This window comes from Phocoena phocoena, chromosome X (genome assembly GCF_963924675.1).
Source record: "Phocoena phocoena chromosome X, mPhoPho1.1, whole genome shotgun sequence".
Lineage (NCBI taxonomy): Eukaryota > Metazoa > Chordata > Mammalia > Artiodactyla > Phocoenidae > Phocoena > Phocoena phocoena.
In genome coordinates, this window is record NC_089240.1 from 35,550,657 (window position 1) to 35,576,582 (window position 25,926).

The window sequence follows — 25,926 nt, forward strand, 5'->3', positions numbered from 1 at the left end:
GAAGGAAGTCCTCCGGCCATGGGAGGCCTCCCCCAGGGATCCGGCTGTGTGACAACCAAGTTCACGCAGAAGAAGATGGAGCTGAGGGAGAAAAAAAGGATGCCTAAAGACAGTGTTTGATTCAGTGTCACCCCCTTGAACTGCAACTAAAACAGGAAGTGGTTTGAGTTGGGAATTCTTCACTCAAAACTGACTCTGAGTTCCGGTGAGATCTCTGGGGCGAAGTCGTTGCGGGTCCACAGGACCCAAACCTGACTCAGTTCAGAGGGACAGCTGCTCCCGAGACATCCGCATTTAGTCCCTGAGAGAACAGGGATTCCCTGGCCCAGAGGGCAATGAAAAAGCCCAGCCTGCTCCAGGGTGTGGCCCTGAGGTGCCACCTCTGTGATATGATCGCCATCTCTGCCACGCTCCAGCCCCCTTGCTGTCAGCTGGCAGACGAGCCCTTTGCTTCCCACGCCCCTCACATGGTCTTTTCTGCTTGTCCTCCCCTCACGTCTAGCTCTGATTTCTTTAGACCTTCTTTGCTTTTTAAGTGAGACTCACCAGCCATGTCTTTCTGTTCCCTCCCTTCCTTGTTTTTCGCTCCACGCTCACTTCTAAGAATACAGACTCTCTAAACCACTGAGGGCCTGCTGATTTATTCTGGACACCTCCTGGACCGGGCTAGAAATAATGGAGCTGGAAGGACATGAGGGCTGATCCAATCCAACCCCTTCACCGTCCCTATGTCATAGATGAAGAGACTGACGTTTAGAGTGGTTGAATCACCAAAGGTTTCATCATAAGTTACAGGGAGTTCATAGAATAAGAGGAAAGCCATATCGTTTAGGGGGAAGGTCCCTGGGTTTGGCTTCAGAAAGCCTGTATGTTCATTTGGGCTGTGTCACAAATCCTTTAACTTCTTCATGTCCATTTCTCCAGCTTAAGAATGAGCTGAAAAACCAGTCCTGTTGACCTCATCGTGAATTCCGAGGCCAACAGAATTACAAAACGCCGAATGAATGTCCTAGACAAAGGCTGCACGGTATTAACGTTATCGGTGTTGCTGTTATTTAACGAGGCTAATCCGCCAGTGCAGGAAATGAGCACACATCACGAAATTAATTATAGATTTTTTTTTTAATGACTGTTTATACTGAAAGGAAGGCCTTGTATTTGTTGCACAAAAAAAATATTAATATTCAGAGCTGTGTTGATTAGCTTCACTCCTGTTGCTAAGCAACAGGGTCTTTGTAGCCTCGGCCCTGTTGGGATTTTTCTAGGGGTGGGGGCGGGGAAGGGGGTGGGGGGATTAGAGGGAGGAAACTACATTACAGTAAATTATTCCGCTGGTTCAGCCAATTCCGAAGTTGCTGCAAAAAAAAAAAAAAAAAAAAAAGACTCCTTTAACGACCTACGTGATGATGCTAGTTGTTGGATGAGGAAAACCAGAATGCGACCCAGAGCTCACCACTCACCCATGACTTGAGTTTCAGGTTTGGCAAGACTTGTGTTTACTAGATCAGGGCTGAACCACACACGGCCCAGGGCTTACCACCACTGACGTTCACCATGGTTCAGCAAGGGCAGCCTGCCAGCGCGGAGATCAGGGTGTCGTGAGGCTGTGTGGAGAGACTGCCCTGCATCCAATGATCCGATCTCATTCAGTAGCTGCTGGGACCTTTCAGTCAAATTCTGACACTTGGATAGGGACCATGCTGGTGCAAGACAAAGAGTGCATTTCCTGGACCAAAGCAGAGACTCATGAATATTTGAAATGCACTGAAAACCCAGGACAGGCTACGTGGAAGTACCCTACAGGGCACCTACTGTGTGCTTGTGCTGTACAGGGTTAGCGCATCAAATTCCGGCACCAATGCTAGGAAAGATGGAGTATCGTCCGCATTTGAGGGACTGAGGTGCAGAGAGATTAAGCAGCTTGCCCCAGGTCACAGCAGCTAGCACGGGGCAGAGCAAGGATTTAAACTCCAATCTTTCTGTGTCTGGGTGCCACGTACCCACTTGACTAGGCTGCCTGTTCCTTACCCAGCTGCTTGGGGCTGGGAAGGGCCTGGAGAGAAAATCTTGGGCCTTTGCGTGAAGTTGGCTGGTGGCTTCTGTTAGGTCGAGGCTTGCCCAGTGAGTTTCCGATTTCATCACAGATCCTTTTATATGCAGTACTGTTCCAGTCACAGTTGCTGCATTAATCACTCCCAACTTAGTGCCATAATACAGCACCCATTTTATTATGTTCACGGATCTGTGATTCAGAAATTCTGGCCAGGGCTAGCTGGGCGATTCCTCTGCTTCTCGTGGCATCTACTGAGACCACCCTGTGGTGGGTGGGCTGGGTCTGGAGAGTTCTAGATGGCTTCATTCACGTGTCTGGTGCTGTAGTGAGGACAGGCCGTCACCTGGAGCATCTCCCCAGCACGGCATTCTCAGGGTGATCGGACATCTTACGTGCCAATCGGTTCCCCACAGCTACTGTCCCAAGAGATCCAGGTGGAAGCTGCACGGCCCTTTCTGACCTAGCTCAGAAGTCACACAGTGTCACACATGCCATACTCTATTGGTTGAAGCAGTCACAAGCCCACTCAGACCCCAAATCTTGATTGGAGAGGTATCAAAGAATTTGGGGACCCTGTTTTAAAATGGCTCCAGGTACCAAGTTCCTCATTCCAGTGAGAAATGGAGTCAAAAAAACTTTGGCTGCTCCCAAAATTGTGGAAATGTACGAGCAATGGAAACTTCAGTATTCAACACTGCAGTCTTGTTCCTACCGATGAATTAATAAAAGGTAGGCTAATAAGAGCTTTTGTTTGTTTGTTTTGAATTTTATGATCAGACGTAGTCATCAGCTGAAGAGCCTATCTGGCTGACCGGCAAAGTCTCATTTGTAATTAGTGAGCCATTTGCATACAACGTGTTTATGACTTTTAAAAACCTTCATTCCACTGTGATCACAGTTGAAACATCGGCTTGGTTAGGGAAGCCTTTTCTTGTAGAAATCGGATGAGATCATGATGTAGTTGAAAGATACTTTGGATATTCTACTGAGCTCCGTAATCCTATGCTATCCTATTTCTCATTCCTTGATGCTCTGTATGAGGTACTGCGCAGGGGACATTTTCTAAACTGAAATCTTGAGATGCGCAAGACCATGTATGGCAGACAGTTCTCCAGTATACTGCCTCTCCTTCTCACGGTGATCAAACCCTGATTTTAAGCTAGGCACATGGCCGCCTAGAAGAAAAACTACATTTCCCAGGCTCCTTTGCAGGTAGGTGTGGCCATGTGATTAAAATCAGGCCACTGGACTATGAGTAGAAGTATCATGTGGCAGCTTCCGGGAAACTTCCTGAAGAGACGGTTGATATTTAACCATTTCTCCTTTTATTCTTCATCTCTTGCTGCCTGGAATGTAGGTATAATGGCTGGAGCTCTAGCTACCATAATGGACCATGAGGACAAGGGCTTCACCTTAGGAATGGTGTAATGGTAAGCTGGAAGGTGCCTGGGTTCCTGAGGTCTTCTTAGAAGGGCAGCCATTCCCACGCTGAACTGCCTACCTCTGGACTTTTGCAAATGAGAAAGAAACCTCTATTACATTTAAGCCACTGCAAGTTTGCGTCTCCTTTGCTTTTAGCCAAACCTAATCCTAATTGATACAGTGTCTATCCCTAGCGAGCTCACAATCTAGTGAGGAGACATAATTATGCTCAAAGCAGAATGAAATAAGTGGCTTAATCACAGAGACTTTTGGCCTAAATACAGGATTATGGGGTCACTTCCAATTATGAGAAATGCACTTTTGATGTTGAAATACTGGAATTTCTAGGACATCTACATGGTTTAAGGAGACAGTGTGACAACATGTTTGAATTTAGGGCTAGCCAAGAAACTAGAGAACAATGGTAGCTATATAGCAAATGCCAGAGCTACAAGGGAAATGCTGTGTGAGCCCTAAGAAAGGAGCCAGGGTTTCTGATGAGGAAATCCTACTCAGATCCATGGAAGAAGAAGTAGAAATTTGAACTTGGCCTAGAATTTGGGGTTGGCATTCTAAGCAGACAGACGAGCAAGAGTGAAGGCCAGGCAATGTGAAAAAGTATGGAGAGTTTGTAGAAGGGGCCACGAGGCTGGGTGGGAGACCAAGCTGGAGAGACCTCTTTGGTGAGGAGGACCAGGATTTTTCCCAGCTCTCTCTGCCAGGCCTCGGGCAGCTGTGTGGGCCTGGGACTTTTGGTGTACCGTGCGTGTCAGGGGTTTTAGTAGCCATTCTCCTGTGAAGGTTCCTTTGGCCTCTTGTAGCTTTTTTTTTTTTTTTTTTGCGGTACGCGGGCCTCTCACTGTTGTGGCCTCTCCCATTGGGGGGCACAGGCTCCAGCACAGGCTCAGCGGCCATGGCTCATGGGCCCAGCCGCTCCGCGGCATGTGGGATCTTCCCGGACCGGGGCACGAACCCGCGTCCCCTGCATCGGCAGGTGGACTCTCAACCACTGCGCCACCAGGGAAGCCCCGGCCTCTTGTAGCTTTTATCCTTTTGAGTTAATTTTTGTGTATGGTGTGAGATAGGGGTCCAACTTTATTCTTTTGCAGGTGGATATCCAATTGCCTTTGCCCCTTTTTCCCACTGTCTGGATCGAACACTGAGGCCCCTGATTCATGGGACAAGCGAGCACCACAGATTTCAAGCGAACAAATAGCAAACATGAACAGAGGCCAGTCCACACTCTCAGCGCCGTTGTTCACTTATTTTGACCTGGGCAGGTTAATTTTAAATGTTGATGATCTCACCCCCAGCTTATTCTGATAAAGCCCCTGCTGAGCATTGAGCCATGGGAAGGAGTTCCTGGAAGCCCAAGTCTCCCTTTAAGTGCCTCTCCCCAGAAATCTTTTCTTTGGAGTTGGTGAGGTTTAGCAGGCATGTGGATTAGCAGTGAAGATTAGCACCGTCCTGCTGAGAAGATGGCCAGTTGCCCAGAGTCTCGGTCCAGAAAGCCTGTGGTAATAATCTGATGTGGGATGAGGACAGGAGACATCATAATGAGATTCTTAAAACCCAGTTTTCAAAGACCGAGGTTGGTTGTTTTTTTTCTTTTCTCAATTTTTAAACAATAAAAATAAATAAAATGTTCTCGTGTATTAAGATGTTAGGGGAGTTGATGCACCAAAATCTGGCTTTCTGAACTCCCTCCCTCCAGGGAAATTTAAAGGGCAAATGGTAAGGATAAGGAGCGAGTAAAGACAAGCAGACCATGCCTTGAAATGTTGGTGTAGATCACTCTGGATTTATGTCTTTGATCCATTTTTAGTTAATTTTCATGTATGGTCTGAAGTAGGGAGCCAACTTCATTCTTTTGCATGTGGATATCCAGTTATCCCAGCACCACTTGCTGAAGAGACAATTATTCCCCCATTTAGTGGTCTTGGCACCTTTGTCAAAAACCAACTGACCATAGATGCATGGGTGTATTTCTGGACTCCCAATTCTGTTGATCTGTATGTCTATCCTTATGCCAGTACCATCCTGTTTTGATTGCCGTAGTTTTGTAGTAAGTTTTGAAATTGGGAAGTGTGAGTGTGAGTCCCCCAACTTTATTCTTCTTATTCAGGATTATTTGGGCTATTTGGAGTCCCTTGCAATTCCATACGAATTTTAGGATCTGCTTTTTTATTTTTGAAGAAAAGGCCATTGGAATTTTGATAAAGATTGTATTAAGTCTGTACATTGCTTTGGAGAGTGTTGCTATTTTAACACAGTTCAGTCTTCCAATCCGTGAACATGGGATGGCTTTTCATTTATTTAGGTCTTCTTTAATTTCTTTCAGCAATGATTTATAGCTATCAGTATACAAGTCTTGTACTGCCTTGATTAAACATATTTCTAAGAATTTTATTCTTTTTGATGCTATTGTAAATGGAATTGTTTTCTTAATTTCATTTGTGGATTGTTCATTGCTTGTATACAGGAATACAACTGATGTTTGTGTGTTGATCTTGTATCCTGCAAGTTTCCTGAATTCACATCAGTTAAAGGACTTTAAAATTATAGAAAAGCCCAATTCAACCTGGCTTGAACCATAAGAGAGATTTATTGGCTCACATAATTAAGAAGTCTAGTGGGCTTCAGGCCAGGCTCTGGCTCCATTTCTCCGTACTTCTCTCAGTTTTATCCTTCTCTAGGAATTAGACCTGTGCTCAGATTGACCTCCCTCACGGTTGCAAGATGGTTGCTAACAGAAACTGGGTCTGCATGCTTCCTCAATCACATCCAGGGAAAGGGAAGAAAAAACATTTCCTTCCCTCAAAAGTCCTGAGTGTCTCTTTGATATGATCATCACTGCCCCTGTGACAAGAGAGATGGACTTGCTCTGATTGGCTTAGGCCACGGAGGTAGGGATGGTTTCAAACTCACCCAAACTGCATGGTTGCTACACAATGTGGCGGGGCCGGGGGAGGTGGCGGTGGTTACTAAACAAAGGGAGATGGTTCTTAGAGGAAAATCTCAGGGCTGTTAGGAAGGGGGAAAAGACAGTATCTGCCAAACCTATGAAATGTGTATAGTGCCAGGCAGCATTCAAGGAATATTTGTTGAATGAATGAATGAATGAATGAGAAGCTCCACTAGTGTTTTCACTGATACACAGTTCCCTAGGGCTGTGGCAGCCTCTGTTCTGTTGATGGCCAAACTTTCAGTGTCTGGAGACCCCCTACTGAGATCCCAGGCTCTTCTACGGGGAAGAGAGAGCTCTTTCTAGGGGCTCCATAACTTCTCTGATTGCCAAGCAGCAAGACCCTGGTAGAATAGACCTGGAAAACTGAGAACGCCGGGAATCCACATATTCAAAATGAGCAGGGTGGGCCTTGTGGCTTCATGGTGTGACTCTGAAGCCCTCGTCCACAAATTGCTCCCCAGGCCTGGTGCCTGACATTCTGCCATTAGGAACTCACTCCTCCAGTTTAAGAGACTTATTTACCTTCAAATCTCCCCCACTCCCCAAACTGGGGCTTTTGTTTGCGACAAAACATCTTAACCATAGCAACACTGATGTACTCTGAAGAGTATATTCGGCGATAGAGCATAACCTACACCAGAGGAACAGAGTCAAGGATAGGAGTCCCAGGAACCTCAGGTCCTGAATTATGAGAACTTACTTTTCTTCCTAGATATCCAGCTTGAGTTTAGTCTCATCAGCTACAGACTCAGCCTCTTCTCTACTTAATACCAAGCTCCATTGTAGCAGGAGGTATTTTCCAAAGATAGTCACAACAGTAGCTCCTGTCCCACGTGCATTTCTAGATCCTTGCCACTCTTGCATCTGTAGGTGGAGTTTATGACCCTTATCCTTGAACCTGAGTGGGCCTTTGTTACTGCTTCAACAAAACAGAGTGTGGAAGAAGTGAGGCTCTGAGACTTCAGAGGCTAAGTCATAAAAATGTAATGTACTCTTGCCTCACTCTCTTGGGACACTTGCTCTGGGAACCCAGCTACCATGCCGTGAGGAAGCTCTAGCAGCCCATGGAGAAGAACCATGATTCCCAGCCCACAGCCCCAGCTCAGCTTCCAGCCAACACCCAGTTCCAACTTGTCAGTCATGTGAGAGAGCCATCTTGAAAGTCAATCCTTGTGGTAGGGAGCATCTAAGATGGAACCCAGCAGTGGTATTCTTACCCTTGTGTCAACTCCTCCCCCTTAATGTAGACGAGACCGCGTACCTAGCTTCCATCCATCAGAAGCGATAGGATGACACTCCCAAGACTAGATTATAAAAAGACTGGCTTCTGTCTTGGATACTCTCTCACACTCTCTCTTTCTTGCATTTCTTGCCCTGGGGGAAGCCAGCTGCCATGTTTTGAGGCAGTCCTGTAGAAAGACCCATGTGGTGAGAGACTAAGACCTGATGTCAGCCACGTGGGTGAGCTTGGAAGCAGATTCCTCACCAGCCAGGCCTTTGGAAGAGAACCCAAATGCAGCTAGCAGCTTGACTGCAATCTCATGAGGCACCTGAAGCCAGAGGCACCCAGCTAAAGGAGGCACCCGGCTAAACTTCACCCAGATTTTTTTTTTTTTTTGCGTTACGCGGACCTCTCACTGCTGTGGCCTCTCCCGTTGCGGAGCACAGGCTCCGGACGCGCAGGCTCAGCGGCCATGGCTCCTGGGCCCAGCCGCTCCGTGGCATGTGGGATCTTCCCGGACCGGGGCACGAACCCGCGTCCCCTGCATCGGCAGGCGGACTCTCGACCACTGCGCCACCAGGGAAGGCCCTCACCCAGATTTTTGACCCACAGAAACCCTGTGAGGTTATGCATGTCTTCTTCTTTTTTAAAAAAATTTATTTTTAATTTATTTCTTTTTGGTGGTGTTGGGTCTTCATTGCTGCACGCGGCTTTCTCTAGTTGCGTCCAGCAGGGGCTACTCTTCATTGAGGTGCGCGGGCTTCTCATTGCAATGGCTTCTCCTGTTGAGGAGCACGTGCTCTAGGTGCTCGGGCTTCAGTAGTTGTGGTTCACGGGCTCTAGAGCGCAGGCTCTGTAGTTGCGGCGCACGGGCTTAGTTGCTCCGCGGCATGTGGGATCTTCCCGGACCAGGCCTCGAACCCGTGTCCCCTGCATTGGCAGGCGGATTTTTAACCACTGCGCCACCTGGGAAGCCCCTGTACATGTCTTCTTAAGCTACTAAATGTTGGGGTAAATTGTTAGGCAGCAAGAGATAACTAGTACAGTCCTCTACACCCTAATCAGGTCAGCCCAGCTGGCGCTGCATGGAGGAGAGACAAGGTGTCCCCACTGAGCCCTGCCCAAATTACAGAATTGTGAGTAAAATAAGTGATTGCTGGGTTTTTAACCCACTAGGTTTTAGAGTCGTTCGTTATGAGACTATGGTGAACTTCTTCTCATTGGGAGTTATAGGACAGGTGTCGGGGAAACAAAGCAACAAACAAACCAGGCCTAAACATTCATCTACTGTAGCCTAGTGTATTCGTTTGCTGAGGCTGCCATAACAAGGGCCACAGACTGGGTGGCTTAAACAATAGAAATTTATTGTCTCACTGTTCTAAAATCTAGAAGTCCAAGATCAAGGTGTTGGGGCAAGGTTAGTGTCTTCTGAGGCCTCTCTCTCTGGCTTACAGATGGCTGCCTTCTCCCTGTGTCCTCACGTGGTCTTCCCTCTGTGCCTGTGTGTCCAAATTTCCTCTTCTTATAAGGACACCAGTCATGGTGGATTAGGGCCCATTCTAATGGCTTCATTTGAACTTAATCACCTCTTTTAAGACCCTATCTCCAAATACAGTCACATTCTGAGGTCATAGGGGTTAGGGCTTCAACACAGGAATTTTTGGAGGGCACAAGTCAGCCCATGAGACCCAGTCAACCCAGTTCTTTTAGAAGGTCCTCAAAGAACTGATTTTTCAAGAGATAAAATGTGTCCTTCTCTCTTCTTGCTGAAGCATTTCACAATGGGACAATTGTGATAGCCTTCCCAAAGTTCTTTTTTTTTTTTTAAATTCCTTTGAAAATTCTTTTGCCTTTAGGAGAGCAATACCTAGTAATACCGCTGCTAGTAATTCCTTCTGCCTCTCTCCCCACAGGTTTCTGGGCTTCACTATGGCAGGTCCAGAGCCCTCAGTGGACAGAGGCCCACGGCAGTCACAGAACCTATAGCAAAGTCTCAGGCAGACACACGCCCCTGGTGGATGCAGGCCTGTGGCAGACGCAGGCCCACAGAGGTCACAAAACTTCGAGCAGACACAGGCCTTTGGCAGTCACTCGGCCCAGCGTCCGGGCAAACACCGACTCCAGGGGTAAAACACGGGGCCCACCGTCCTAGTTTCGTGGTGGGTCTAGTGAGGCCAGAGGAACTGATTCCTGGCCTCCACTTAAGCACTTGCCGAGGATTAATGACCACAGGAGGGCTGCTGGCCTGGGGCGAAGCAGAAAGCTGTGACCCTCAGCTCAGCATTAACTCCATCGTTATTAGGCCAGACACTTCTCCCCAGGTTGTTTTCTGTTTTCCTACAAAATGGAGGGTGGGAAAGAGGCAAGTTTTTCCACTGTGGGGCATTATTCTGCTACAGCAGAGCTCTGCTGCTCTGGGTGAGGGACGCTGTGATAAAAACCGTGAGGCTGGGGCTTCCCTGGTGGCGCAGTGGTTGAGAGTCCGCCTGCCGTTGCGGGGGACACGGGTTCGTGCCCCGGTCCGGGAAGATCCCACACGCCGCGCAGCGGCTGGGCCCGTGAGCCATGGCCGCTGAGCCTGCGCGTCCGGAGCCTGTGCTCCGCAACGGGAGAGGCCACAACAGTGAGAGGCCCGCGTACCGCAAAAAAAACAAAAAACCGTGAGGCTGCTAGTCAACAGAGACTTTTCCTGAACAGAAGCCTTCTCCGAGGTGCTTCTGGTGTGTCCTGTTTCCCTCTAGCCCACCTTTCTACACGTTAGCACGACCATAGGGCAGGCACTGTGCTAGGTACTTATTTTTCTCACGTGGCTTGGATTTACACTGCTTCCAGAAACCCTGCGAAGACCTTCCCCTCCACCCTTGTCCCCACATGACTCAAAGGCCTTGTTCCCACATGACTCAAAGGCCCCTCCAGGTAAACATGCTTTCCTGGAGGTTATGGTACTTTTTCAGTCCGGGCAGGTGAGGTGAAGGAAGGAAGGGCTCTTGGTGGCTTCTTCCCACCTGGGCTGCCTTTGTCACGGGGTGAGAGGTGTGTGTTCAAGGCGCAGAAAGGCGGCCTCCTTCCACTGATTCTCGGCCTGCTTTCCTGGCGAGGTTTGCCCGTCTGCCGTCCATGACACGCCCTGCCAAGGAAAACAAAGCCGAGGGTCCAGCAGAGAAGCCACTGGGTACAGAGTAGAAGCCTCTAAATAGCTCTTCAGCTCCAGTCTAAACCTCAGAGATGTGACTCTGGGGTAGGACAAAGGCTGCTGTGGAGCAGAACTGGGACAAATAAGTAACAGTGCAGGGATTCTGTAATTCCACTTAATCGCAGGTTTAGAAGAAAAGTGGCCTTCGTGGGAGACTCTCAGAGTGCCCCGTGGTGGCAAGGCCTCATTTTACGGGGGGGGGGTCCCCCGAGTCCCCTCCTCACAGGGGGCTGGGCCCCAGCAGCGAGAAGGCCCCTGTCCCAGGAGGGCTGGGTGGCCGGCGGGCCTGCAGGCCTCAGCCCCATCCTGGCTGAGGCTGGAAGATCCTGATTAACATGAAAAGGGGACACCTCAGCTGCTGGCTTTCTGGGCGGCTGAGGGGGAAGGTGATCGTTCTATCACTGTCTTTCTTGGCCAATTAGATGATTCAGCATATTCCCGGCCTCTCTCTTGGCTGAGGTGATTTATAGTGAGCTCTGCGGGACTGACTAGGGTGAGTGACGGGGAACAGGGGCCCATCCTCTGTGTGCATGTGCGCGTGCGCACACTTTACACATCACGTACACAGCACCAGATGGGGGTTGTGTGAGAGCTGAAAACATTTGGAGGCCTCTCACAGCCACTCTGCTGGCTGACAGTTTCTACTGGAGAAATTCTTCTCTCCGGAGAAAATATTTACCTACGGGTATCTCTTCAAGGAAGGAATGAGAAGGAAGGCAGGATTTTAGGGCGTTGTCCACTCAGCTGTTATGAGTTAAGAGCTTCAGGGAAACAGATGAGGAGGTGCTTGCTCTGAGGGAGGTGGGAAGGACTGAGCCACTTGGCCTCTGGTGTCTAAGCTCGCCTCTGTGCTGGCTGCAGCAGCCGGTGGGCCTGATGCCGGGGCGGAGGCTGTGGGCGGACACAATGGGAATGTGTGTATACATTTGGGATGTGCCCAAGATGCACATCTGCAGCGTCATTCAAGCGTTTCTTGTAGACGTTTTGATGGGTTGCTCTGGGTAATTGCTCTAATATGCGGCTCTGTCCATCCTGGGGTGCGGGTACATCTTGTATCTACGGAACCAAGATGGTGAGGGAAGTGGTGTTATGTCTCTTTTTATTTTTAAATAAATTATTTATTTGTTTATTTATTTATTTTTGGCTGCACTGGGTCTTCGTTGCTGCGCGCGGGCTTCCTCTAGTTGTGGCGAGCGGGGGCTACTCTTTGTTGCGGTGCGCGGGCTTCTCACTGCCGTGGCTTCTCTTGCTGCGGAGCACAGGCTCTAGGCGTGCGGGCTTCAGTAGCTGTGGCTCGCGGGCTCTAGAGCGCAGGCTCAGTAGTTGTGGCGCACGAGCTTAGTTGCTCCGCGTCATGCGGGATCTTCCCAGACCAGGGCTCGAACCCGTGTGCCCTGCATTGGCAGGCGGATTCTTAACCACTGCGCCACCAGGGAAGCCCCTGGTGTTGTGTCTCGAGGGGCAAGGAAGCCGCAGCTTAATCTTCCTGGAGGAGTCAAAGATGGATCAGGATGGGATTTTTGGCCGCTGTGAGGACTGGCTGTTTCCATCTATGTGTCTTTCCCCAAAACAGAGTCTCTAGCTTCTGTAATAAACTCTTCATATCACACATAGAACAGTGACCATCGCCAGCCACCCCCTAAGTCACCCATTGGAAATGTGAGGGTCCTGACCAGCTATCCCCTACCATCCTCACTAGTGTCACCATCCGTCCCATCGACATCCTCTCCCCCCATGCTTATTAAGTACATAGGATGTGCCAACAATTATTCCAAATGCTTTAGAGACCTCATTTATCCCCCAAGACAGTCCTTTGGCAATACTGTTAGCATCCTGCGATGGTTCACTGCAGGTGTCCCTGGGCCACAGGGGGGCCCGACGTTTGCTCAAACATTATTCTGGGTGTGTCTGCAAGGGTGTTTCTGGCTGAGGTTAACATTTGAATCTGGAGACTGAGTAAAGCAGATTGCTCTCCCCCGTGTGGGTGGACCTCACCCAATCAGTTGAAGGCCTGACTAGAAGGAGGAGGCTGAGTAAGAGGGAACTTCATCTGCCTGACTGGTGAGCTGGGCCGGTGGTCTTCTCCTGCCCTCAGAGTGGAACTTATACCATCAGCCCTCCTGGGTCTTCAGCTTGCTGACTGCAGGTCTTGGGACTTCTAAGCCTCCATAATCATGTGAGTCAATTCCTCGTAATAAATCTATCTCTCTATATATGATATGTCCGGATAGCTATATAGATTTTATATATATATATATATATATATATATATATATATATATATATATATATATATATTCTATTGGTTCTACTTCTCTGGAGAACTCTACTACATAACCGCATTTAATGCATAAGGAAACTGAGGCATGGAGAAGCGAATTCGTTGCACGGGGTCTTACTTAGGAAGTTAGGATTTGCACCCAGGCAGGGTGACTCCAAGGCCCTCCCACCTAAACCACTATCTCTCCTGCCCTCTGGCTCCTCAGCTTCTGCATATTCAAATAAGTCCTCAGCGTGGAGAAGCATGGGTCCCTGGGCCTGGCCAGTAACTTGTGCCCCTTGCCCCATCCAAACCCCCCGGGGCCTCATCATGGAAGGATTAGTGAGAATTCCTGAGGTCTGTCTTGCCGCATCCTGGGTTCTCCAACCGCAGTCACCCTGAGAAGCCAGGCGATGTGGTGAAGCAGGAGGTGAGAGGGGGCTCGTGTCCAGCTAGCCATTGCCTTGTCATGGGGCCTTCCCCCTGTGCCTCTGTTTTGTCAGCTGGGAGAGGGGAGCTGGAGCCTCCCTGATCTCGGTGGCCCCTGAATCCTGAGATCCCGCAGGGCTGCGGCCTTCCGGATGAATCAGTAGGCAGCCCGAAGTGACCACCTCGGCCATTTCTCAGCCCGAGGGCTTGACAGGAAACTGCAGAGCAAGGAACATGGAGGCTGACAGTTCAGAGTCTGCAGCCACCCTCGGCCCTTCACTGGGAGACTTTGGGCAAGTTCGTTAATCTCTCCCAGGCTGTTTCTGTAAAGAGGGGCTGATGCTACCGAGTCCGGGGATGGCAGCCGTGCTCACAGCAGGTGAGGCCGGCACCGCACTAAGATAAGTGGCTGCACTGTGGTCTGTGGTACGTCCTTCCTTTCCTGACTCGATTTATGTCAACATGGCTCATTTTCCCAGCCCGAGGACCCCAGGCGTCACTCGTTTCTCTCCCCTTCCCTTTCGGGAACCTGAGAAAGCCTTGAGAACACGATGGGAGCCGGCTCCTCCCTTCAAGAGTCAAGCTTACTTCTTCTCTTGATTTGCTCCCCCTCTTCCTTGTTTCCTGGCCCTTTTCCCTGATTCCTTTCATTTTCTCAACAAGCAGTTGCTAAGAAGCTCTCTACATGTGCATTTATGCTGTTTCTTTCAAGGTCACGTTTCCACCAGCTTTCCGCATGTGAAGCAAACAGCCTTCCTTCTTCTCAGCCTGGTGTCACGTGGCTGCTTAAAGCAGAGAGGAGGGTGGGGGCCGCCTCTACAAGGCTGTGTGTGTGTAGATGCAGAAACCCACATATGTAGGCTTGTGTGCCTATGTGTGCAGGGATACATGAGTGTATATCTAGGCACCCACATGTATATTTGTGCACGCGTGGACATCCACACGTGTGTATGCGTGAGCACGTGTGGACACTATGTACACGTGTGTGTGTGAGGGCACCCATGTATGCACCAACACCTCAACACGGTTCTCTAGCAGATGCACAAGTGAGTCTGATAAGTTTCTCTTCTCACCCTGCCCCCAAAGTATAAGATTGCCAGTGCAAATCAAGGCGTCTCTACTGGGCTTGAAGGAAGTAAGACGTGCCTGGGTAAGATGAAGTATCCGTTGCAGACAATTCTCTATTCAACTCAAAACCAAACATTTTGAGATGTCGCCTTCTCCCAGCTGGGGAAGAAAATTCTTAAGTCAATCAAAGAAACCAAACAAGGTGGGGAAGACATACTGGGTTCATGGATCAGAGGACTCAACGTGGCAAGGATGCCAATTTCCTCTCAAATCAATCTACATATTTAATACAATTCCAATCAAAACCCCAGCAGGATTTCTTGCAGGTATAGACAAGCTGATTCTAAAATGGGTATGGAAAGGAAAAGGAAATAAAAGAGCCCAAAAATTTTGGAAAAAAAAAAGAAGAAAGTTGGAACAATCATACTACCTGATTTTAAGACTTACTATAGAGCTACAGTAAGACAGTGTAGTATTGGCAGAGGGATAGACACAGATCAATGGAAGAGAATAGAGAGTCCAGTCATAGACCCACCAAAATATGGCCAATCGATTTTTGACAAAGGTACAAAGCTATTCAGTGGAAGGAGGACAGTCTTTTCAACAAATGGTGTAGGAACAAACGGTGTAGGACATCCATAAGCAAAAAAAAGTGAACCTCAACCTAAACCTTACACTTTATACAAAAAGTTACTCAAAATGGATCGCAGGTCTAAAGGTAAAGTGTAAAACTTATAAAACTTTTGGATGAAAATATAGGAGGAAATCTTCATGATCTAGGGTTAGGCAGAGTCCTCACACATGAGACCAAGAGCGTAATCTATAAAAGAAAAATTGACGAATTGGACTTGATCAAAAGTGAACGCTTTTGTTCTGTGAAAGACACTGTTAAGAGAATGAAAAAGCAACCTACAGACTGGAGAAAGTATCTGCAAATCACATGTCCGACAAAAGACTTGTATACCAAACGTGTAAAAGAATTTTCAAGGCTTAACAGTAAGAAGACTAACAGCTTAATTAAAAATGGTCAAGAGACCTGAACACTTCATCAGAGGATAACAGATGGCAAATAAACAGAAAACGGTGTTCAACGTCACTAGCCATGAGGGAAACGATGAGATACACGCTACCTACCTATCAGAGTGGCTAAAATAAAAAAACATCGGCCATAGCAAGTGTTGATGAGGCTGTGGAGCAACTGGAACTCTCGTAGGTTGCTGGGAGGAATGTTAAATAGGACAGCCACTCTGGAAAGCGGTTTGGCATTTTATTATAAAGTTAAACATACAATTTCCATACGACCCAGCAATCTCATGCCTCAGTTATTTACCCAAGGGAAGTGAAAATCTATGTTCACGCAAAAATCTGTCCATGAATGTCCACAGCAGTTCTATTCATAATCACCCAAAACTGGTAACAACCCAAATATTCATCAGGAAGTGAATGGTTAAACAAATGGTGATATACCCACATGATGGAAAACTATTCAGCCACAAAAATAAGTGGCTTATTGATATACTCAACTTAGATGAATCTTAAAGGCGTTCAGTTGAGTGAAAGAAGCCAGTCTTCAACTGCTTAGATGCTGTATGATTTCATTTGTGTGAGGTTCTGGAAAAGATGACACTATAGTGACAGGGAATGGATCAGTGGTTACAAGACATTAACGGTGGGGGAGAGCTTGGCTACAAAGGGGGGTAGCACAAAAAATTGTTTGGCATGATGGAAATGTTCTATATCCCGATCGCGGTAGTGGTTATGAGAATCTATACACGTGTTAAAATTCACAGAACTGTACACACACACACAGACACACATACATTGAGGGACGTCCCTTAATGAATTGAACACCCTGTACCATTTATGTACTTGAAGGAGTCACGATTTCTTTCCTCTTTTTTTTTTTTTTTTTTTTTAACTTAGTGGTTTATTTTTACTTTATTTTTTTTGGCTGAGCGGCATGTGGGATCTTAGTTCTCCGACCAGGGATTGAACCGGTGCTCCCTGCAGTGGAAGCGCGGAGTCCTAACGACTGGACCGCCAGAAAAGTCCCAAGGGGACCATATCTTTTAATCCTAAGTGGGCCATGTGGTCTCTGGAAGAACCAGCGTACTTATGGACACATCAGAACAGAATGTTTGAAATTGAGACTGACCACAGGACACCCAGGGCCCACGGTGGTCCTGCCCTGACAGTGTCTCTGGCTGGCCAGTTACCCCGCGTGGAAGCTGCATCTGTCCCCTTTGGAACCCTCTTTCTTGCCCTCCCCCCACCCCCTCAGAAAAGGGGATAGCCACGGTGGAAATGCGACTCCTGATAAACAGATAAGCAGACGAGGACTGGCAGAAATTAGGCTCCTCAAAGCAATCAGGCTGAAGATCAAACAGAGATTTAATGAAAATTGAAAATCCAATCCATATTACGTAGCCATTAAAAATGACGTTTACCACGAGTTTGGAATAACATGAAAAATGCTTGTATCACTACGTTGAGAAAGAAAAGAGCAAATTACAGAATTGTGGGTACAGTTGATCACAATTATGTTTTAAAAGACGTATAAGTGGGCTTCCCTGGTGGCGCAGTAGTTGAGAGTCCGCCTGCAGATGCAGGGGACACGGGTTCGTGCCCCGGTCCGGGAAGATCCCACATGCCGCGGAGCGGCTGGGCCCGTGTGCCATGGCCGCTGAGCCTGCGCGTCCGGAGCCTGTGCTCCGCAACGGGAGAGACCACGACAGTGAGAGGCCCGCGTACCGCAAAAAAAAAAAAAAAAAAAAAGACGTATAAGTAAAAAGACTGGAGCTAAACATACCCTGATGCTGGCAATGACTGACTTTCGGTGGGAAGATGCACCTCCCCCCCACCATTCTGTACTTTATAGATTCCAAATATTTTCTAGAACGACTGCCTACATCTAATTTAAATTAATCTTTAAACTTAGAAAATAGGATGTTGGGACTTTATATTAAAAATACAATTTGGAGCACTAGTGCTATATGAGTAAGTGGTCAGATATTTATTTGGTACTTATCAAGTCCTGAATCCTTTGCACAATTAAACCGTCACTGCCAAGTCCCCAACCCCCTCCTTGGAAAGCCTCTCCAACACACACAATGTCATCGTCTGTGCACTGCATTCGTGACCAAGTGCCTTATCGAATAACTAAGGCAAGCTCAAGGATCTGGCACCAACATCATTGACAAGCCAGCTTCCTTTGGACAATTTCCCCAAGACAGACATCCTCTAATAGACCCACGCCTGGGCCGCAAAGGGCCCCAGTTAAAACTCTGGTCTCTGCCATCAAGTTGCAGGCTCCTTGTGACTCGGGCTCAGCCTCCCTCTATTCTAGCCCAGCCCCCAGAGCTCATCAAACATGTCCCCTTTTGTGTCTGGTGGCCCACTCTCTCATCGGCAGCTTCCCCTGATTGACAGAGCCCACCTGTCAATCACAGGCCCAGCTGAACGGCCTTTGAGGAGTTAATGTGCCTTCCCTGACATGGGCATTCTTCCCCTCGGGGCTAAGACCTCTCCCAGCCTCCCCGCTATGCCCCCGGAGTGTCCTGCAGGCCTCTCACAATGCCTGGCCGCCTTCATTAGCCCTGTGGGCCTCCTGGGCCCCTTCTCTGTGCGAGGTGTCATTCACACTGATCCCCGCCCTCCAAATTCAGTGTTAGGCCACCTGACCCCTGTCAGCAACAATTTCTGTGACACGACTCAGTGTGGGAAAGGCCAGTGACACTTTCTAGACAGATCAGGCCCCACTCGGCCTCCTTTCACCCTGCCCATCTCCTGCTGCCGCGCCCTCATGCGGCGGCCCAGATGGCGACTGGGTAGACTGCTGGGGCCCGCCTGGAGTGCACGTCCTCCTGAGGTCTGCTCTTGAGTCTCAGGTCCCTGGAGAGGAGTCTAGAAAGGACTTTATCATCCCTTGTTAACCGCAAAAGTCGGCACCAGCCAAAGCAGGAGAAGCAGGCATGGGGCTGAATCCGCGGTAGTGGAGGGAAATTCAGCTAAGCCCCAGAAAGAGAGGGAGGGGGGCTCAGAGCCCCTGCTGGGCAACAAGAAAGAGGGGGTAGAGCAGAGCCCAGAGTGTCAGAGAGAAAGGGAAGGAGTGGGAGGAGGGGGGAGGGGGAGGTGCAGAGGGGGAGGGGGAGGAGACCAGCTTTGCGGGCAGGCCACGTTCTGAACTGGCAAGAGAGAGTTGCCAAACTCCAGAAGCCTCCCGGTCTAACTGGGAAGACAGTTGAAATATACTGTGGTTGAGTGCCCTAAAGGGGGGAGATATAGGCCGTCATGGATTCCAGAAAAGGGACTCGTCCTGAACCAGGTGTTGGGTGATGAGTAGCAGCTGGCTGGGCAAAAGAACAGGGAAGGGTATTCCAGGTGGAGGGAACAGAAGGTGTGAAACCACCCGCTCTAGGGTTCTTCCATTTTCTCCCAGAAGCACCTTCGAGGAGCTAGCCTGGGAACTTGGTACCAGCTCCCCTTTCGTTTTCTACCTAAGATCATTGGTGATGAGCCCACGTGCCCCGTGGGTTTCTGAGCCTGGGGGTCTCGGATATTTTGCAAAAACCTCCCCTACCCCGTTGGATGGTGTCACTATTGCCAAGTAGCAAACCACTCCGAAGCCTGGTGACTTAAAACAAGCATTTTATGCTGATCACGGGTTCGTGGGTCAGGAATTTGGACAGGGACAGCGTGTCTCTGCCCTACGATGACTGGGACCTCAGCTGGGAGATTTAGAGGGCTGGGGTGACACAAACGGCTGGGGGCTGGAATCATCTGGAAGCTCCTTTAGTCACAAGGCTAGCACCTGAGATGACTTGAAGGCTGGGCTCAGAGGGGGCTGCCAAACTGCATGCAACATCTAGGATGCCTCTCGTGTGGCTTGGGGTCTCACAGCATTGCGGATGGGGTCTGAGAGGAAGTGTCCCTGGAGGTGACACGTAGAGAGAGAGGGTCTTGATGGGGAGACCCAGGTGGAAGCTTCATGGCCTCAGCTGACCTCGCCTGGGAGGTCATTCACTTCCGCTGCGTTCTGTTGGTTCCAAGTGAGTCACTGGGCCATGTCAGATTCAAGGGGAAAGGATGTCGATGCCACCTCTGGATGGGAGAGGGGTCAAAGAATTGGCAGGCTTGTTTAAAACCTCCCTGAATGATGCCTATGGGCTAGTTCTGTCCTCTGTCAGACACTGGAGGCTTTTTGTGATGGCAACATTAAAAAAAGACACCCAAGATTTCCTAACAGTGCCATTGAGGGGTTTATTAGGGGCAAAGCCCGGATCGAAGAGTCACACATTATTTGAATGACAGCTTGAACCATGACAGCCATCAGCAGCAAGTTCATTCCAGAGGGAGCTTAATGCACACATCAGCTCGAATAAATGTCTGTTCCATCTGTCGACGGGAACAGCAAATGCAGAGGGTCGTGTACATAGGGAAGGGAGGAAGCGCTTAGAAAAAGGGAAGAAGTAAAGCAGCTATACTCCAATAAAAATTAATTTAAAAAAGAAAGAAAGAAAAAGGGAAGGACAAGAGAGGCATTTCACTAATTAGCAAGATGGGAGAGGTGCGCCCCTTTCGAAGACCCGTTCATAAAAGAGCCGTAGGAGGGGTCAGAAAGTGTTCAGGCTTTCAGGCTTGGGCAGCCACATGGCTTTAGATGGGTCACTTTGGCTTTCTGGTCTCTGTTCCCTCATCTGGAAGGTGAGAAGACCAGATGAAGTTCTGTGAGGTTAGTCTAAGGTTACTCTGGATTTTAACAAAAAGGAACGGCATCCAGTAGGTCAAGGGTAGTGTGGCTAGTACGGGGGCCATCCTTCAGTTCAGAGGGCTTCGCCAAGCCTGCCAGCATGGTCCCGGGTAAGAAATCAGCCAAGCAGAAGCTGGGTCTGTGCCCTCGAAATATTGCATGTTTGAGGCCCCAGGCAGAGCAGACAGAGGCCCCAGGAATCCAGCACCATGGTTTCAGGGTGTGTTTCCTTTGTGAAGAATCCCATTACAGGGCACTGTTGAAATTGACATTAAAAAGAAGAAAAGAGCATTCCTCTGTACCTTCCATGCAGTTTAGGGAGCAAAAACTTGGCAATTATTCTAAGCTGGCAAAAGAGCCATGTGACAGATGATTTTTAAAAATACTGAATGGAGTTCCTTGACACACCCCAGGTGGAATCCGGCCAGAGGTTTCCTCCATGTCTGGATCAGCTCCCTCTTGAGGCTCCCACACAGGATCCTGCAAAGCCAACGGGGACCGCAAGACCAATACACCACTGGCACCTTCTGGAGGCCTGAGGAGTCGATGGAGCCATATGCAAAAAGGCTGGCCCCATTCTCCTAGCCTCAGGCTCTGAGTTCCAGGTCAGAACCTGGGAGAAAGGCAGAATCTTGGCTGATGAAAAAGGTCATCACACAAAACGGATAGGAGGAGGGGAGATTTGCTCCCAGCAGGGTGGGGACCAGAAGCCCGCCCACCTGGCATTTCCTAAGGTCCCTCTGCCTCTGCAGATGCCCAGGTTTCCTCCCTGTGGAAGATGATATTTTCTAACAAGAGCTCTCATTCATCCCAAATGCTCTTTTACAGTGTAAGGTGGAGGGGGATCTATGTCCCCTCCTCCTTGAATCTGGTGGCCTGTGACTACAGCTGAAGTGACACTGTCTGACTTCCGAGGCTAGGTCATTAAAGGCCATCGAGTTTCCTCCTGGTTTTCTCTTGGGATTCTGGCTCTTAGAACCCAGGGACCATGCTGTGAGGACACCCAAGACACACGGACAGGCCCACGTGTAGGTGTTCCAGCTGATAGTGCCTGCTGAGGTCCAGGCCAAAAGCCCCCGGATGTATGACTGGGGGAGCCTCCAGGTGATTCCAGGCCCCAACCTTTGAGACAGGCTCAGCCTTCAGGTCTTCCCAATTGAGGCCCCAGCCATTATGAAGCAGAGACAAGCTGCCCCTGTTATACCCTTTCCAATTTCCTGACCCACAGAATTTGTAAGCAAAATAATATGATGTTGTTTTAAGCCAATAAGTTCAGGGCTATTTGTTACACAGCAGTAGTAACTGATATATCTCGGAACTGGCTGTAAACCAGTATTTCTCAAACTGTAGTCCTTGGACTGCTTACAACAGAATTGTGGCTGGGTGGCAGGGAGATTGCTAAAATTGCAGGTCTTGGCCCCCCAGACCCAGGGAATTGGAATTTCTGGTGAATGGGATCAGAAAATGGATGTTTAAAACAAACACCTCCACGTGATTATTCTTAGGTATATTGGTGTAGACAACACCATTAGTGCCGGGTTAGGGAAACGACCTTGAAAACGATTGTCTTGGTTGTTGTTTGGACTGCAAGTTACAAACCAACTCTAGCTAACTTCAGCTCCGAATGAGACTTTCCTAATAGGGAGGGTGGGAGGGAGGGAGACGCAAGAGGGAAGAGATATGGGAACATATGTATATGTATAACTGATTCACTTTGTTATAAAGCAGAAACTAACACACCATTGTAAAGAAATTATACGCCAATCAAGACGTTAAAAAAAAAAAGACAGCTGACATGTATCCTTTGCCCCCTTTTCTACCTGTCCTCCATTCTGCTGGCTGGAACGTGGACTTGGAAGCTGGAACTGGAGCAGCCATCTTCGACCAAGAGGTGACCTCGGGAATGGAGACCATGCACACTTGAGTGACAAGATAGTAGGAACCCAGATCTCTAAGGACTAGGTGGAATAGGGCCACCTTACCAGTCCTGGGCTTCATTCTTCGGGACTTTTGTGCGTGAAAGAAGGAAACTATCTTGTTTAGGCCACTGTGACTGGTTACTGTTACTTACAATGGAAGGTCACCTTAATTGGTGCACATAACAAATGCCATGAGAGGAAATCTCTGAATGATTTGGTACCTAGGGCCAAGGGCTGAATGAGGACTGCCAGGGTCCCCTAGAACATGGGTCTAGAACAAGCTGAAGTCAGGTAACCCTCCTAGGCCTCGAAACACACCAGGAAAAGCCGGCTGGGCTTCAAGCTCTTTCCACAACCCATGGGGTTGTTTAAGACATTGCTGACAGGCTGGCTGCTGTTTCCAGGCTCCCCTGAGGAGCTAGATATCATCCATCAAAGCCAACTGGATTCTAGGTGCCCAGGAGAGACTGAGGTCTCCTGGTGGCAGGTGCTAAAGGTCTAGCTTCAAATTTAGGTTTGTGCTGAAGACCTCATTAGGGCTGAACTTTCATCTAATGAGTCTAATATTTGTTTATAATAAAGATACCATTTAATGAGCGCTCCCTACATGCTAGGCAAAGCGGTGAGCACTTAGCACACATGATTTCATTTACTCTCACAGCAAGTCTATACAAAAAAGTTTCTCTTATCAGCAGCATGAGAAAACAGTCTCAGAGGGGTTACAGGTAATGAGCCCAAGGTCACACAGATAGCAAGCAGAGGAGCTGGAACTTGGACCCAATCTCGGTGATTCCAAAGCTCAGGGGTTAACATTTCAGTGACCTTCCGGAAACCAACTCTCTTCCCTTCCATCTGACTGGAGCCAGTTCTCCAAGCTGGCACACTTCCTCTCCCCAGGGGACAGAAACCTAGGACACTCCCAAAGATCTGGCAACTTCTGCCTGGACGGGGTTCTTTAGCAAGGCCACAGATGAAAGAGAACATGCTGGAACAGGCTCGGGCAAGAGGGCAATGCCTCTGAAAGGGGTTTGTAAGGTTTCGTTGGTCCAGGGCTCAGAGAGGGTTGGAGAGAAAGGATTATTGGCTCAAAGCCACCGCAGCCACCTGTGCAAGGAAGCTGGGTGGGTGTATGTTTGTGTCAAGCATCCCTGCTTTCATGTGAATGATTACTAATTGCTCATTCTAGAAAGCTAGAAGCCCCTCTCTCCTCTCACCTTTACCTTCACCCCACTCCCCACCTCAACTTCCTGGCTTGCAAACCACCAATTAGGAGGCAAGCTGCTAATTAACACTAATTAACAGGGCTACTTAAAGCAAATGCTATTTAAAAAGCCAAGTGTTTATTCCCGAGTTAAATTGGAAAAGTCATGCCAAGTTTACGCGGCTGCCCTGATGTCCTTCCATCTACCACCTTTCTTTCCAGACCCTTCCTCCTCTGGCCACTGCATGTATCACTCTGATGTGTCTCCTGAAGATGGACACCCTGCCTCTCTGGGTGGCTGTCGTCGGCTGCCTTCTCCTGGAATAAATGCTTTTGTGGAAGCAGAGGACCTTGAGGTCAGTCTACTGAGGATGGTGGTGGTGGTGGAAAACCTCACGGGGTCTTCTGAAGGTAGTCTTGGGGGGTCTGGGTCTTGCAGTCCAATCTGGACACCCTCATCCCCAAACCCTACTGTGTCCGTGAGTTTCTATACATCCGAATGAAGTCAAATCAGAGACATCCACGAAATGTTTCTGGCTGTCCAGGCACATGGAAGAATGGCACTTCCTGGCCTGCTGTGGTTGAGTGGAGCCATGTGACCAGTCATGGCCAATGAGTTGTGAGCAGGAGGTGACCCTGCTTTCCTTTGCCACTATGGATGGGAATATTCTAAGTAGCAGCCCATCAACCGGTGTCCTGGAGTGAGGGCAAGAAAAAGCAAGACCCTCAGCCAACCCCAAATGGGCATATTGTGTGTGTGTGTGTATGTATGAAAAATGAATCTTTGTTGTGTTAAGTCACTGAGAATTTAGGGGACCATTTACTACTGCACCAGAGCCTAGCACTTACCATAGTGGTCCTTAACCTCTTGGTGTTTTGGGTCCATTTTCCAGTTTGGGAATTCTTATTAACATACTCGAAGGGATTAGGAATCTCACAGGACACTAAACAGGTCTACCGTGGACACGAGTAACTCCCTACTTCAGTTTTTCAATGTCTTTACGGGCACCCACAGCTATGACTCTTCAGCTCTGCACCCTTGGCATTAGTCAGTGCTCACCCATTGCAGATAATCACCGTTTCCTCAGAGCTGGCTTGCCACACGCCACACCTCCTTCTCATGCTTCCAACCGCAATGCCTGACCTGCTTAGAACCGTGTTCTGTCTGACATGGCGCCGGGAGAGTTTCATTCTCCAGCGTTACTCACCTGTAACGTGGGAACACACCTCTTCCCCCAGGCAACAGTGGCTACCCAGTACACTTCCAAGCAAGCGATCCCAGAGATCACAGGAAAGAAAGGCTCCCGAACCAAGATAGAGAGCTCAAATCACACAGGATTGTGAAGCCGTTGAAAATACAGTGAGACACAAAGAGAGGTGCGGCAGATTCAAACACTTAGGACAGGGTACCAGCATCCTGCATCCTGCATCCTGGGGCGGGCAATGCTTTGTCTTTCTCTGCTGCCTCCGCCTTCCCCGCTGACGGTGTGGGTATGAAACCACAGTTGAGGTTTGAGGTGCACAGAAGTCTGGAATGTGCCTGGGGCCAGTGTCGCACTCATGCTCAATTGGAGAGATGCAGAGACGGCATGCCCGGCCATGGCTGCCCATCTCCAATTAGCCCCGGGGAGCAGCCACGGTTATTTGCATTTCTTGGACACATGGGGCCAGAATGAGTGTTACCAAAGGGTGGCTGAATACTGAGTGCCTCATATGCCTCATGTATATTTAGTTTATTATGAATATTTAGTGCCTCAGGTGCCTTAAATATATTTAGCGCCTCATGAATATTTCGTGTCTCTTGTATATTTAGTGCTTCATGAATATTAGGAATCTCTTGCCCCTTCCACCTCTTTTTATCTCTGTTCACCTATCTGCTCTACGTCATCTGCCTAACATCTATCCCTGGTTACGAACTTACTTATCAGTGACATTTTATCCAGCCCGCTTGTTCACTTGTCTTCCGTGGCAGACTTGGATATTCTCAAACAGTACGGCCAAAACACATTACGTCAGTTGTAGCTAGAGCTAAATTGTCTGTCTTGGTCAGAATTTTCTTCTATGACGTCTACGGGGTGCTTCAGCCCACCGCCCAGGCACTTTCGAGGCGTATCTACACAACCAGCCAGCAACGTTGGCCTTCTTACGCTTACTTTCCATATGGGGACTTTGAAACACAGAGAGGTTTAGAAACTTTCCAGAGGCCACACAGCTCATAAGAAGCACAGTCAGAACTTGAACTCAGATCCATTGAATGTTCTCTGACATCATGTTTTGGGGCTTTCGTCTCCACAGGGAGCTGGGTGATGTTCTGCATCAGCTTGATGCTTCCCATCTTATCGCCTCCACAGCTTCTACTAGGGTCCAAGCTGCTAGCACCCCTTCACCGGGCTACTGCCATACCCAACTCAGCCTCCCCTCCCCCTCCCACTAACCCAATCT